Genomic DNA, 8,927 nt, shown 5'->3' with positions numbered 1-8,927 from the left:
TCTACAGGCATCGGTCATGGAAGTCAAAGTTTGTGACATTACAATTAGAAAAAGACTAAGTCTGGCTTGTTTGAAAGGTTTGTCAGGTGAAACCAAAGAGTCCTTAAAAAGAACATAGCAGCACGGCTTAGATTTGCCAACTTGCATCTGAACAAACCACAAGATTTGTACAGATGAGAACAAAGTGGAGGTGTTTGACCATAATGCACAACTCAACGTTAGGCAAAAACCAAACAGAGCATATCATTACAAACACCTCTTACCAACTGTCAAGCACGGTGGTGGAGGGGTGGTGATTTGTTTTTTTTTTTTAATCCACAGGATCTGAACACCTTCCTGTCATGTAGTTGAATGTGAACTCCTCTGCATATACCAAAGTATACAGTCAAATGTGAGGCCATCTATCCAACAGCTAACAACAGCAGCATGTGAGAGGCTGGTAGAGTCTTACAGAAAACCATTACTTCAAGCTATCGCTGCTAAGGATGCTGCTACAAACTATTCAATCATTTGGTGCTCTTATCTCATCACGGGACTAACTATATGCGGCCAACTTGTATGTTCAACCACATTTTTCTGTGTGTGTATGTATGTGTTTTTACAACAACGCAAATAGTACTTTTCCAACCTCTATGTGCTTCCCCACAAACAGCTGAGTAACACTATATAAGCTGTCTGAGTGCAGTGAAGAAGATAATTCCTAGGCATGGTAGCATGGTTAAACGGGCAAAATGGCTTCTTCATTACTGGATTCACTTTGCACAACAACTGTCCCCATAAGCCTTAATTTTCCTGAGCAGCTTTGTATTTGGCAAGAGTTTCTTACAACAGCATGGTGAGTAGCTGTACAGAGGTTTTTATAGTGCCATGCGTCACTTTATGGTGTTCGATTATGATTGTGTCTCAGGTGCTTAACTCTCTGTATTTAGCAAATCTGTTGGCAGATGGATATTTAGCATTAGCATGTTAGACACACAATTATACAATAACACAGTGTGATAGAACTGAAATGTTGCTGTTTACAAGGAAATAGATATTGAAATGAGCCAGTCGGGGGGAAAAACTGTTTGCTACATACTCCATTTCCTCCTGAATATTTTACCCATTTACGTTTTGTGGCATATTTAAATAAAAGTGCAAAATAAAAAAAAGATGTGTCTAGTTAGATAATTGTCTTTAAATTTCTCTAAAAAGCAACAAAGTACACAAAAAATGGTCTTGAGGTCCAGTCCTGGGATGAATTAGCTGAATTAGCTAACATACACCTAGCAACCAAATTAGCATCTGCTTATTTAAAAACATATACCTCTTTCTTGATTAATACAAACTTATTACAAATTAAAGGAGTTAGTTATAGATTTATTTACCCTGTGTAGCTGTCATGCAGCAGGTTATTAGCCAAAGAGACCAAAACATTTTCCTGCACCAGGTTGTAAACGTGTTTATTTCTGATAAGCTAAGGTTTTGAAACTAGCCTCGGGTAAACAACTTCAGTTGTTGGCTCCCATGCATTAGTATTTTTCTTTAGCCCTGAAGGTTATCTTTTTTTCTTTTGTCCAGTAGTTACTGACTTTTTGGGCATGGGTTATGATGGAATGAATTAGGAGCAAAAACACTGATATAAAACTATTATATTGCCTTAAATTAGCATAATGCAACGCTAGCAACCTGCCCAATATTCACTCTCTCTTTAGCAGCTAAATGCTCCATATATCTGTCCTTTGTTTTGCACTGGGAAGCTGCTGTACAGACCTTTTTTGTTGAGTTTTTTCCTTTATCCAAACCTTTATACTGAAATTGCTTTCTGCTGTGTCTGAAAACAAGGCTGATGAGAGCTGTGAGAGTGAACCAAAACAGTAAGGTTATGGGCTGAAACTCCAAGGCTTCACAGAGCTGCACGCATCTGACGATCTTAGCCGTGTTTCTTCGCGGGTTCATCTCTACAAGCGACCCCTCGCATTTGCAAGCAGCTGTGCGATCAGTTCTTAATATAAAAATAATGATCACAGCGGCTTTAAAGTTGTAAAATTGCCCAGGGCCCACCTTATGCGAAAGATGTTCAGTTTATGATTAGATGATTTCAGCCGTTGATATCTGGACCATGATAACCATGTTTACGCAGTGTTGAGTTTGATTTAATAAAAGCACTTCACCTCCAAAATTGAACCCATTCTAATTTAGCATTTTCGAAGAGGAATATGAAAATAAATGTGCGTGCTTAAAAAAAATAATAAAAAAAAATTCCTTGAAGGATGCTTTGGCTGAAATGAAATGTTTTTATCAACAGCATAATGTTATCTCTGTATTGAGGATAATTTAACAAAGAATTTGCGTAAAGAAATCTCTTTCAGTACAAAGTAAGGACTGAGCTGATACACTTGCTACAAATGAGAGTGAATGTGAAGAAACAGAAGGTATTTTTAAACGTGTGGATGACTACTTGACACGTTTGTCAGTTTGCTGTTTATTGTCCATTACTGTCATTGTCTGATCTGACTTTTTTTCTTTGCTACACAAGAGAACATTTCTGAATACTGACAAGAATAAATTAAAAATACCATTAATTCTTGAATACTCTTTTTTTGTCAAACTTTTATTGGCACAGATTTTATTTTTCATTTCGTTTTTCAAAATTCAACAAAGGAGACTGCTACATTCATGCTGTCCGTGAACATTTCTTATCACTTTCATGATTTCGCGTTTCTTCAATAACACTAGAAATAAGTCTAACTTTGCCTTCATTTCCATGTGTTTGAAATGCCGTTCTGTCCCAGTGCTGGGATAAAACTGTTTATACTTAACTCCTGAAGTGTGTGTTATCCGGAAGTCAAACAAAAAGGATCTGATCTGAATCGGGCCTGTATTCTTTTAATCCGCAGGAAACTGGTTCTCCCAGTATTGCTGTGGTGTTCGCTCCACTGCTAAAGTGTAGGCTTTTAATGTGCACTGGTATTGCATGGCACTTAAGCTGTCACTTTGAAGCTACCTGGGTTTTTATGCAAGTGTAATGTCGGGGAGCTTTGGTCAGTCCTCTACCTGAAGAAATCCATTTGCGCTGCGAGCGCAAAGAAAGCAGTGCCAGGCAGAGATAACGCTGCATCTTTGCAAGAGCGGCCGTCCGGTTATTTTTCATCGGCGTGTTGAGGAATTCAAGGTGTTCTTCAGACGGGAAACAAGTGCAAAAATGTGCTTTACGAGCTCTGTGTTTGCATGGGCTCATTAGCGGAGCACTGGGTGAGTGATTGGATGATTACTTATTGTTTGATTGTAATTAGGATTATTAAAGTGATTAATTGGCTATAGGATGATTGAGAGGGCGAGTGGCTGGCTGGCTCCAGCTGGAGATGGGGTGCAGCTGGGGCTGCTTTCAAAGGTCATCAAAGATTTTAGTGTTTTGTTTTTTTAATCTCTACATCGATCTGCCACCCCGGGGTTACATTTTGTAAAACTGTCTTCGATTGAGGCTTAAAATGCATTATACTGGCAAAGGTTTTCCCTTGTCTGCTTTCACATGCGTATGAATTGAGCGACACCCCATTCCTAATCCACGAGGCTTAATATAATGTTTCCACCCTTTGCAGCTATAACAGCTTCAAGACTTCTGGGAAGATTTTCCACAAGGTTCAGTAGTGTGCTCATGAGAATTTTTGACCATTCTTCCACAAGCGCATTTGTGAGGTCAGACACTGGTATTGGATGAGAAGGCCTGGCTTGCAGTCTTGCTCTAATTCATCCCAAAGGTGTTCAGTTGGGTTGGGGTCAGTACTCTGTGCAGGCCAGTGAACTTCTTCCACACCAAACTCGTTCATCCACGTCTTTATGGGCCTTGCTTTTTGCACTCTTGCACAGTCGTGTTGGAACAGGAAGGGGCTATTTCCAAACTTTTCTAACAAAGTAGGGACTTTGAAATAGCCCAAAATTTCTTGGTATGCTGAAGCACATTCTAACACCTGAATTCAATGATTTCAATGGGGGAGTGAATACTCTTGGCTATATAATATAAGTAAAGGGAACAGCTGGAGTTACATGGTTTAAATATGTACCAGCCTCCAGCTAAGTCGTCTGAATTACTCTTCTTAATAATCACCTAAAATCTCCCCCCTTCTTTCTCTCCATTAAGCTTTTGATGGACACTTCTTACTCCAGTTATATTCTTAAAAATCGCTGAAGCTTCTGAGAGAGAAGCAGAGGATTTCTTTATAAATATTGCATTCACAGGCGCACACACAGAATGTAATATAACATAGGACTCCTTGCCAGCCTCAGGCGAGATATAGGTGGAGGGTTTTTTCTTCTTCCCCTTGCTTTGCAGGATGTTATCTCGTGTTTGCTGCTAGGTGGAGCCCGAGTACACGGCGAGAGCGGCAGTCCACATCCGAGTTTTTCCTCTCACCTTTCACTGGCTCTCCAAAACCCCTTGGTCTCCGTACAGAATTACTCCCAGCCAGTGCGCGCAATTGGTTTGTCATAGTCGCAGAGAGCTCAGTTTTTCTGGACCCAAACAACTTAGCTTCTTTTTCTTTTTTCTTCTTCTTCACACTCCTCACCTCTTCCGTGGAGCTTTTCTCACAAGATACCCTCCCTTCCCTACCTCCTCTTGTCCCCACTCCTCATTTGCCCCCCACTTAAATTCATCTGGATACTCTTTTTTTCTTCTATTTTAAATCGTGTGTTGGTGTGCGTGAGCGCATGGTGGCGAGAGGGGCTGCTGGCGTTTTTCAAGCTTTTTACGGGACGTGATGTAGCCTCCCCGCACACAGAAAGGACGCCTTGTGCCATAAAGGGATCTAAGGGGACAGTGTACCGTGGATGCAACGCGAGGAAGCCGCTGTTTCATCACTGGATAGTGGAGCAGCAGCGGCAGATAGAGGCGATTTTTACGGGGATATTGAACGGAGCGACAGGAGGCAACACTTTGGAATCGCTGCCCTCCTCTCTCCCTCTCTCTCTTCGACCCCCATCAAGTCTCTCTCTTTCCCCCACACACACAAACACACACTCGCTGTGCAGTAAAGGACTGTACCTGAAAAGACACTTGAAATTAACGCTGACTTTGAGGACGGAGTGCTATTTCCTCCGCCGTTTCTAAATGCGCGGTAAGTGTGACGCTCGTGTTTCTTCAAAATGCATTCGGCCGTCAGTTTGTGCGCATACCCGCCGCTGTCTTCAGATTTGGGGGGCTTCGGGGCGATGATGATGATGATGATGGGAGTGATGGTGATGATGATGATCCCCGTGAATGGACGCCCCCCTGCAGCGGTGCAGAAACGCTCTGTGTGATGTATAATGTCAACCTCGGCGTCCCCTCCACTCTTTAATTACTTTAGCCGGGCTATCGGTGCGTTCAGGTGCAATCAGCGCCCGTCAGATCGAAATTTGGAAATATGAAATTTCACCCCTTTTTATTTATTCGTGTATTTTTGGACTTATTAAACGTCCTGTTGGAGGGTTAAAGTGAGCTGGTTTCCATACCAATCAAAAGGCGCTTAAAACGACATGTAGTGCTTTCCCCCATTTGTTAAATGTCTTTTTAAATAAGTTGCATATCCGCTGCATTCCTATGAATGAAGTTTTCTTTTTCTTAGTTTCTTTGCCTCATGATTTAAGGAGGATGTCTCGCTGTGGTTTGAATGGGATGCAGCTGAGACGTGATTGCAAGGGCTGAAGGGTGTGTGTGTCTTTCAAAGATGCCCGAATAGGCCTGTGTTGTGTGAGGGTAGATGCAGTGGTGTGAGTGGTCTAAATATTTTATAATAGGTAGACTGTGCCTCAAGAGCGAAATATTGGCGTAGGCTGTGCGGGATCTTCATATACCTCCACTCTCAGTCAGCATGACTTGTTTACATTTTCTAAAAGTGTCAGTGTTTGCAGCTGAACGTGTGCTGCAGCGCGGGGAAATAAAACCAAACAAAGCAACAGCAACCACGCAAATAATGCACGGATTAATTTATGCATGCACGTAAAAAGAGAGAAAGGTGAGTCCTGAGCTGAAGGAAGCCGTGTTGCCCGGCGTCTGTGTGAGAGAAATGCAGGGTTGAGGTTGAGGGGGGGGCACTGCACCGAATTCTTTGATGTGAAGACAGCACACTGTCTTTCAACATCAGAATCAAAGCGGAAAAGGTAACTAAGCCCATCGCTTTGAATCGGATCAGAAGTTTTCTCATCGCTGCACAGTGACGCCCTTCATTTCCAATTCATCATTTAGAATATGGTTTGATTTTCTTCCTTCCTTCTTCTTCTACTTGTTCTATTTGATGCTGAATAATATAACAGCTGTGGCCTGTGGGGGTGATCTTTCATGAGTTTTTCAGCCAGGCTTTTGGCTTCTTGTACTTCAGAATTGTGACTAACTTCCACGCACCCCACCCCAGCCCTCCTAAAAACTCCTTTTCAGGATGTCATTAACGCCGTTGTTGGCTGTATCCTTATCTGACAATTACATTCATTATGCCGGGGACTGCAGCACCATCTGTCATATAATCTCCATCGGTGAAAATGCCCCCAAGCAGGCGAGAAGCAGACATATGCACAGCGTGTGCACAGAAACGCACACAGTCAGTTTTCCTCTACCAACAATAAAAACTTTGCCTTCCTCCTCCAGGGGAAACTGGAGGGGACATCCGATGCTTTATGACTAAACCGCAATGTCAACTTGCACTTTGTTTTTCCACGTGTCTCATCGGTCTTGATTCAGCTAAACGTCGCTCCTTGCGGAATATAAACTAGGTTACATTTAACGTAACAGCGGCTGAACCCGACGTCCGGTGGGATACCTGACGGGACGGAGCTGTATGAAAATAAAATAATTCTTCCCTTGCTTTTCCCTGAGCTGCCGTCACGGTAGGAAAATGGAGCTTGACTCGAGCTGCCGCCTGATGTATTGATTGAATCGGTTACCTCGGGTAAGGGAACGCGGGGAGATGACGCCAGGTGGGGAGGGATGGACACAGAAACAGCCCTGCTGCACTGTCACTTCTTATGCTCTTAATTGTCTCTCAGCTATTATTTCCCCCCTAACCCTCTTTTTCCTAAGCTCTTAGAAATTAAATCAATTTTCTTTAATTTTATTTTATTTTTCCCGGGAATGATCACAACCCTTCACCTTGAAAACCACTGACATGACTCATTAGAGGCGGCGTGAGAGACAAATTCATGCATGCTTTTGTCTGCTGAGTGACTCACTCCATCGTGCTTTTTTTTTTCTTTTTTCCTCACAGTGTGAGCCCAACACTTTGTGCTGGCACATATTTCTTCCTGTTGCATTGTATTACACTAATATGGGTTAATTCAGTGCCCTTGCTGGAAAGCTCCCCCCCTTCTCATTTTGTCGGATCTCTATGATGCCCCCATCCCCACCCTGTTTTTTTTAAAACTCCGCTGATGTTGTGTAGCTTTTCAGCAAGAGAATTTCTCTCCTTAGGCAGCTCCATTTATTTGATTTTCTTTTTCTTTTTCTTTTTCTTTCTTTTTGGACACAATTGCCAGTCGGGAGGAATCCAATTTCTTGTTGGCGTATGAATGGAGATATAGGCCTCTCAATTTTCTTCATAGGTTAGCTTATGCAGGCTCATATTATGTACAGCGAGGGCTTTTACTGGTGTATCAATTGGGGGGGGAAAAAACCCACTCTACTCTCCGGAGAGTTGCATTTGTCAACATCTTTTGTGATTTTGCATTCAAATTTAGGGCATTTTAACACAAACCAGAGCCACTGGTAAACATCTTCTAGTTGCAGTCAGCGAGGATTATATAAATATACCGATATATCGGTGCATCCCTGCTAGAAACAGGATTAAAAATGAAGTGCAAACTTTCTGGCTTTCAAGAAATCAATTAGACTCTAGAGATGCTGGACCTGTGCTGTAAAAGCTACCCCTCTGGTGGTAAGTTAAAACCAGCGATAAAGACTCCAAACGCTGTACTAATTGACCCTTATTTGAGAAGCACTACAGCAGAATCACTGAGTAAATGAATCCCTCTTTATTCTCTTACACAACTGCCTGTGGTGTAGTCGTCAGACTGAAACTGCAAACCTGAATAATGCTCAAGGTCACGTACTACATGCACAGCAGCAGAGGTCACAGTTATATTTTCTTTTCTTTGTTTCTTTATTTTTGCGCTCATACAAACAGTGCACAGTGGGACCAGAGCTCTGACTGTGATTTTCTTTTCATTTTGTACATTAGCGCTAATGGAGGAGAGGATTTATTTGTATTATTTATTTAGGAGAAATCGGAAGAGGTGGAGATGGCAAAACACAACACTTGTTTTTTTGGCAACTAGCAATTACTGTAGGGCTAGATGAGATTGTTTGCCTGGACCCAGACCTTTAAATCCATTGTCAAGCATTATCAAGCTGTCTGCTGCGACAGGGATATTTTAAACCGTCGGTGCTTGCTTGTTTTTGGCACCCCCGAGGCACGGCGACTGAACGGCAAACGGAGGAAGATCCTGAGCTGTTTGTACACGCTCGTCTCTTAAAACCCCGACACGACGCTATGTTGACATCAGTGTTAACTTAAAGTGATGTTAAATTCCAGGAGAATAGTTTGGTCTTTGGTGATTGGTTCAGTGGAGAAAAAAACACACAAAAAAATCTCCTTCCCACACGGAAATCGGTAAGCGTTGGAGGCGCTGCCAGACTGGAAATGGAAACTGAGATTAACAAGTTGAGAGTTGTGTTTTCTGTCAGTCTAATGACTGCAGCTGTCCATTGTTTTGGGGCTCCTGGAGATACGACAAAATATCTGAAGCTTTAGAAAGCCTTGTGATTTTAAAACCGTGTTATCATCCAAGATGATGGCTGTGCTTTGATATTTGCTCATACTAAAAGTCTGGGGGCTTACTTACTGTACAGTACAGAAAGAGCCCTGCTGTACTGCCCACTGATATTTTTGCTATGTGCTATTTTTGGGGGGGGAAAGGTC

The 8,927-nt window shown here is 42.3% G+C and overlaps 1 protein-coding gene across 12 annotated transcripts in view; it reads left to right on the top strand.

Annotated features, from left to right (window-relative positions):
- Nucleotides 1-4,402: 4,402 nt before the first annotated feature.
- LOC146580351 (adhesion G protein-coupled receptor L3) overlaps nt 4,403-8,927 on the top strand; it is a 265,146-nt gene continuing 260,621 nt past the window's right edge. For 9 of the 12 annotated variants that reach the window (XM_085267042.1, XM_085267034.1, XM_085267033.1 and 6 more), the window contains exon 1: nt 4,404-5,096. The gene's annotated coding sequence lies outside the window, so the exon portion shown is untranslated. Of the gene's footprint in view, nt 5,097-8,927 lie in introns of all 12 variants that reach the window. The other 3 variants (XM_085267040.1, XM_085267038.1, XM_085267037.1) reach the window with 2 other exon arrangements.

This window comes from Mchenga conophoros, linkage group LG3 (assembly GCF_057382185.1).
Source record: "Mchenga conophoros isolate Kocher_MC1m ecotype Shallow Benthic linkage group LG3, M_conophoros_male_GT1.1, whole genome shotgun sequence".
NCBI classification, from domain to species: domain Eukaryota; kingdom Metazoa; phylum Chordata; class Actinopteri; order Cichliformes; family Cichlidae; genus Mchenga; species Mchenga conophoros.
The sequence above is the reverse complement of the archived record's forward strand: the minus strand, read 5'-3'. Positions and strand labels throughout refer to the sequence as shown.